Source organism: Octodon degus, unplaced genomic scaffold (assembly GCF_000260255.1).
Source record: "Octodon degus isolate 3935 unplaced genomic scaffold, OctDeg1.0 scaffold00141, whole genome shotgun sequence".
Lineage (NCBI taxonomy): Eukaryota > Metazoa > Chordata > Mammalia > Rodentia > Octodontidae > Octodon > Octodon degus.
Genome location: NW_004524717.1, coordinates 3,615,725 through 3,622,002, shown reverse-complemented (window position 1 = coordinate 3,622,002; position 6,278 = coordinate 3,615,725).

The window sequence follows — 6,278 nt, the reverse complement described above, 5'->3', positions numbered from 1 at the left end:
CCACAGTGGCCTTCTGTCTGTCCATATATACATCAGCATGTGTGGGTTATTCTCTGCCTGGAGTCCTTGGGCCTCAGTCTTTACATGAGTGGCTCTGCCTCTCTCTTCTTTTAGACTGTTTGAATGGTGCCACTTCTGGGAAGTCTCCCTTCAGTGTCTTGTCATTGTCTCCCTGCATTTCTTTCACCCTCTACTTTAGCTCCTAACATGCTCCTCTCCAGCAACTTTGACATGCTCAGTTATTTTGACTCCTGACTTTGTTCTTCTCTCATTAGCATGGAATTTCTTGCAGTTTTAGAATTATGAAGGATCTGAGATTTCACCCTACCTCAAAACTATAAGTTGAACTATCATATCTTAATGAAGTTGACAGAAGACACAAGAGTCTTGGGTCAGAGACAAAGGGATCTCACAACACTGAAAGCAGCTTGAGCTTCATGCTTTGGCACCCTTGAACCCTCATCCTGCAAGTCCCCTAAGGACAGCAGAGATGCTCAGGAAATGTAGCACCATTAGCATCATGGGTGAGGTGGCTTCATAGTTGAGAAACACTTTGCTAAGAGAACCCAATGTTTTACAGTAGAATCCAAGCAAACCAAACAGACCTTGGCCTTAGAGGAAGATATCTCTATTATACGGGACAGTAAATAAATCTGCTCTCTCCTCTGGAGGAAGATACCATCTTTATTCTGTACGCTATTTGTGGTATAACTTCCTTGAAAAGATAGGCCTTTTTCTGGCAAAAGGTACAGTGGTGTGAGAAGCGGGTAGAGAGCTATCTCCCCCGAGGGCAGGACCATGAGTGCACTATGCACTGACCTTTGTTTCTTCAGCACAGAGCTCTTGCCATCAAATCAGTCAGCACTCACAGGTGTGAGCTGCAGAAATTAAACCACTTTTCTACAAAATGGAAGAGGATGTTTTTCAAGTTTGTGTTTTGAGGTTAATATATTCATAGAATTCAAAACAAATTTATACACAAATAGCCAGATACACCCACACTTATATAGTACATAGTGAAAACTGTCCCTTTTGCTCCCATCTCCATCAGCACTCCACCACGCCAAAATCCACACTAATACACAGGAATCACTACCAATTTCTTATGTGTTTTTTCTCAAGTTTCTATGTACATATCAGGATATAGGCAAATATATTTTCTTTTCCCCCTTTCTACACAAAATGTAGCTTACTATGCCTCCTTTCCACTTTGCTTTTCTTATATAACGCATTTTACAGCACATTCAGTATTGTAGCATTGTGTTTCATTTACTTTTAAAGTGAGTGGAACATTCCTCCACATCGTGTAAGTCTACCTTGATTTATTTGGCCCTTTCTTTGTTGCTGCCTTCAGCTTCCCAGTCTTGGCTACTGTAGAATGGTGCAAGTAACGTAAGAGAATGTGTACATGCAGGATAATTTCCCCAAGTAACGCTGCTCGGCTTAAGGATGTTTGGGTTTTGATGCATCGTTTCTCTGTTGCCTCCTTAGAAGCTGCACCCAGGTTTGAAACGTCCTATCCTTCAGAGCCCCTGCTAAGCCCTTTCCAGGTTTTGATACCTTATTAGCAAAGCCCATCTCAAATTTTTAGATCATATTCAAATAAAAGCTTTATTTTTTTCTTTAGGATAATGAATAATAACATATAGTTAGTGTGTTTTCAACAAATGTAGTAGCATTGTTTTTAGGAATGATTCATATTTCTGGAATTTACCATGGGTAAAAAGGTTATAAATAATATAGTTTTAAAAATATTTATTTTCTAATGCATTATAATTGCAAATTTTAGAGCAAGATAATAAAATCTTATAGAGTAAGTTTAAAAATCAGACAAAATGTACAGCATACTCTGAATTTAGGGAAAACTGAATGTTAACTTTTCTATTTCTTAGATAAGAAAGGAAAGGACTTGGACAGAAGGAATATTTCCTCAGAATCCAGATGACTTAGATTCTAGTTCTCCTTCTGCCCCTAACTAGCTGTCTCTGGGTCCAGAACATACCATCTACATCTTGGGCTTCAGTGCGGGTGAGGATGTGCCTAGAACTAAATATTTTCTCAGGCATCTTCCAGCTCTCGAATTCTGGGCTCTGCACATTCACTGGTAAGTCAATGAAAGATGCAGCATCAGAGTAGACGCTTCCCAACACTGATGTCCACCCATTGTCTGCAAATGTAACACTGTGGCTTATGGTTGCATGGTTTGTATACTGCATCAAGTCTAGTGGAATCCAAGCAACCCAAACAGGCCTTGGCCTTAGAGGAAGACAACTCTATTATACTGGACAGTAAATAAATCTGTTCTTTCCTCTGGAGGAAGATACCATCTTTATTTTCTATGTTATTTGCTGCATAAACATTCTTCGAAAGATAGTCCCTCTTCTGGCAACAGGTACAGCGGTATGAGAAACCAGTGGAGAACTATCTCCTCCAGAGGGTGGGACCATGAATATATATGTACTGCCCTTGTGTATCTCATGTACTATGTACTGCTCCTATGTACTGTACTGGACCTTCCCCCAATTCAGAGTACCTAGGGGCAGTACATAGCACATGAGATAATGAGAGGAAATTGAAATCTCACCCAAAATCTGGCCTCCATGCCCTCGACCCCAGCCTGCATCTCCATGGGCCAGTGGGGTTGGTTCCTATTTCTAATTATCCCATTCACAATAGGCATGTTTTACTTAAAAGTTGGAAGTTACCATATAACTTAGCAGAAGCTATGAAAACGCATCTTTTCTACTGTTTCTTCATTGTGGCATTCTGCTCTGGAATTTGTCTTAGCTTGGCATGCCAGAAGAATGAGACAAGGGACTGTTTAAACCTAAAATAGGCATGATGGGGACAGAGTTGTCCTTGGAAGATTCTTGCGTATTATGGAAGGCAATCTTAATTTTAAAGACAATTTTAGTTCAAAAAATTCCATTTAAGTAAGATGCTATTAAAGGAGGAAAGGAGGAAATGAAGTCACAAAAAAGAAGAACTGGGGAGAGGGAGTGAGTGACCACAAAAAGAAACCATGATCACCCTTGCCCTCTCTAAGCAATCAAGAGTTGGAGTATCTTGCTGACCAGATCATCAGACATGAGACCAAATTCTAATTGCAAAACATTGTCCAAACCCATGTCCTATATCCAAGCCATCATAAAGACTTATCAATGTTCCTCCTCAATATTCTTCAAATCTGTCCACTTCTTCCCATCAACATGCCATTCTCTTTCAAACATTTCAGTCCCATCAAACATTTCTTAGTACAAAGTTCTCACTAAAAACGACTCATGCGGCCCTTCCGTATTTGGTACCTTTTACGTCTCTTGTCTCGTTTTACCCCTTTCTGTCCTTTGTTCTATATGTTTCTGCAATAACTATGGGGCTTCCTCATGGAAGAATTATTTCTCAGCCACTCTTAGGAAATGGACCTGTGTTTTAGGATCCCAAGAAAAATCAGTTGAGAAATCAGGAAGTCATCTCATAAGAATTAAAGTGCAATAGTAATCGAGGACTACACCCATCACTACAAATTGAAAAGTAGAGCTCAGAGTCAGTATTTTTGGAAAGAAGTAAGGGAAACAGCAGTGATGGCCATCTAATCTCTAGCCCAAAGATAGGTGTGGCCAAGTGAAAAGTGTGTGCTAATGGCACTGTTTTCTAACAGTGGCTTAATTCTTGAAAACAAATGAACCATATAGCATATTTGATACAAATGTTATCAGTATATGCCAAGAAATAAGTGTTGAGTACTCTATCAGCTAAACATAAGCATGTATCTGAAAGGCCAACCTAACTTTCACTCTGAGACTTCGTACCTGCTCCTCCAGCAGATCACCCTTGATCTTTACATCTGGTTGAGGAGCTACACTCATGGGCTCTGTTAATGCCATAGCATTTGTCACTCTGTGTTGGAGAATTGTTACCTCGGTGGCCTCCAAATGAACCACATATGGTTTTCATGACCTGGTGTGGTCCTCTCCCACATGGACTATGGGTTTAGTCCTATGACTTGCTTTGGTCATTGGAAGTTAAGAGTGATACAAGCATTCTTGGGATACTTCTCAGAAAATCTGAGCTAAGTTAAATTTAACCAAGTTTATTTAAGTAAAAAAAGTATCTATAACCAATGGCTTTTATTTTAAAAAAGAAGAAGAAGACTTGCCCTATACATGTGTAGTAAGAAACAACCTGATTGGCTGTGGTCACTATTTGCCTACATGTTCTATCAATTAGTAGCCTGTGATTGGCTGAAGCTTGGCTCATCTGTCTGTCAGAAGACTACACTCTTGGATTAGTTTGTAGTTTGTTGGCATACTAACTAGATCATAGTTAGCTATGTACAGAAGCAGATTTGGGCCAAATTTTATCACCCAGGTGTGGAACTAGACTTATGTTAAACTTATCAACTTAATCAAAACCAGACACTGCATGCTGAAGAGCCAGATCAAGGCTGTATGATGACTACTTGATTGCTGGCTTGACTACTATGCGATAGGGAGTCCTTGCACATGAAAGTCCAGGTTGGAGCTTCCTGCCAAGATCCAACTTAATGCAGCAAAACAGAAGAGCTCCCTAGATAGGCCCTATCCACCCACCACAGAATTGTGGGAAATAAAAATTCCTGCATTTCAAACCAGTGAGTTTTAGGATGGTTTTATACATGAAAAAGTAGCCGAAGCACCACATATTATAATTATTTATCACTTGTCTCTATTGGAGTAAATGTAAGTTCTAGGAAAACAAGTTGAGGGTGTGCCTTCTTCTCAGCAGTGGCTCAATAAATAGTTTTGAACGATTTCTCAAGTGTCCTCAGGGTCAGACAAATGTGATATTGCTTAATTGTGATCAACTTGCTTTAAATGGAGATTAAACATTTTGATTCTGTTGGCACAGAATTCATTATGAACAAGAGAAGACATCAAACTGTGGCTTTCTATATCTCTTGTTATAACTAAAATACCACATTACATAAAAAGGAAATATTATTTTTAAGAGTTATTTTTTGAGACAATGTCTTTGCAAAGTCACTAAATTGCCCATGGGGCTCATATTTGCGATCCTTGTGCCTCAGCTCCCAGAGTGCTGGAACTACAGCATGCACCCTATGCCAATGTATCCAGATAGGAAATTGGTTATGGGTTACTTTTTTGAGCCTTTTTGCTGTTCTTTGGAAGCAAACTTAAGTCCCAACTGGCAACTTTTCTTTAAAAAGTTTGGAAAACACCTTAACTTCCAACCACCCAAAAGATGTAGGTGGGAGACAATGGAGACTGGTGAAAGGAAAAAACGTTTGGACTTGACACAGGCTGAAAATTTTTAATCATTTCAATATCCTACTTAGCAGCCCAGCATGGAGTGCTCCCTGCTTCTTCTGAACTCCTTGAAGATTTTCGTCTTTGCCATCTGGCAGTTAATCACTCAGCACCCCCTGGTATCTTCTGTCTTGTCTTCTCTGCATTTGGCCCTATCATTTAATTTTTTACAGATTTATGTCTGGCCTCTTTATGGAGTTCCCACAAACAGCTCACATGGGATGGTTTTGCTCCCAGCAATGCTAATGAAAAGTGGCCAAGAAAGACACAAAGAGTCTCTTGCCAGTGAGAGACAGTAACTAGTGGCAAAGAATCCCAAAGGAGCACAGTAACACTCTTTATTTCTTTTTGAAGTTTCATAAAGGTCTATGCTATTATTGGTGGGTAGTGCTTTTGACAGTTGAATACATTTAAATAATGTATAGGTGGCTGCATGACTGCAGCATTGGTAACTAGATGACCAATTCAACTGGAAAGCACCTAACAAGGTAACTGTCTAAATATTTAAAATACAGCTCTTGCTTACGTCATCTGTTGTTTGATCACCTTCTTGGAGGGAAATAAAAGCTTGCTGGTCAAAACGAAAATATATTAAGGCCAGGTCTGCTACCCATTGCCAAAGGTGTCTTTCAGCTGAATTAAGCCTCCAATTCAAGGGCAAGCCCAAGACTGTGGCCTCCAGCTTAATGCTCTGCCCATCTACCAGGGCAGACAGTGTAAGCTTCACACCAGGCCTTGGAGCCTGAGTGCAACCCACTCCAGTTAAACTAGAGTTGGTGACCTTTGCAGAAATGGAAGCAGGGCGATCCAACTGATATTAAGCTGCAATGCCAAAGCAAATGTTATTGGTACCTGATGTCCAAGCAAGATTTACTGAAGTGTCAAGACCTTCAAATACTTTCTGATATATTGATCCTCCAAATTCTGTCCCATCATTGAAATCCCCTGCCTGCATGCCCACATCTTGTTTGC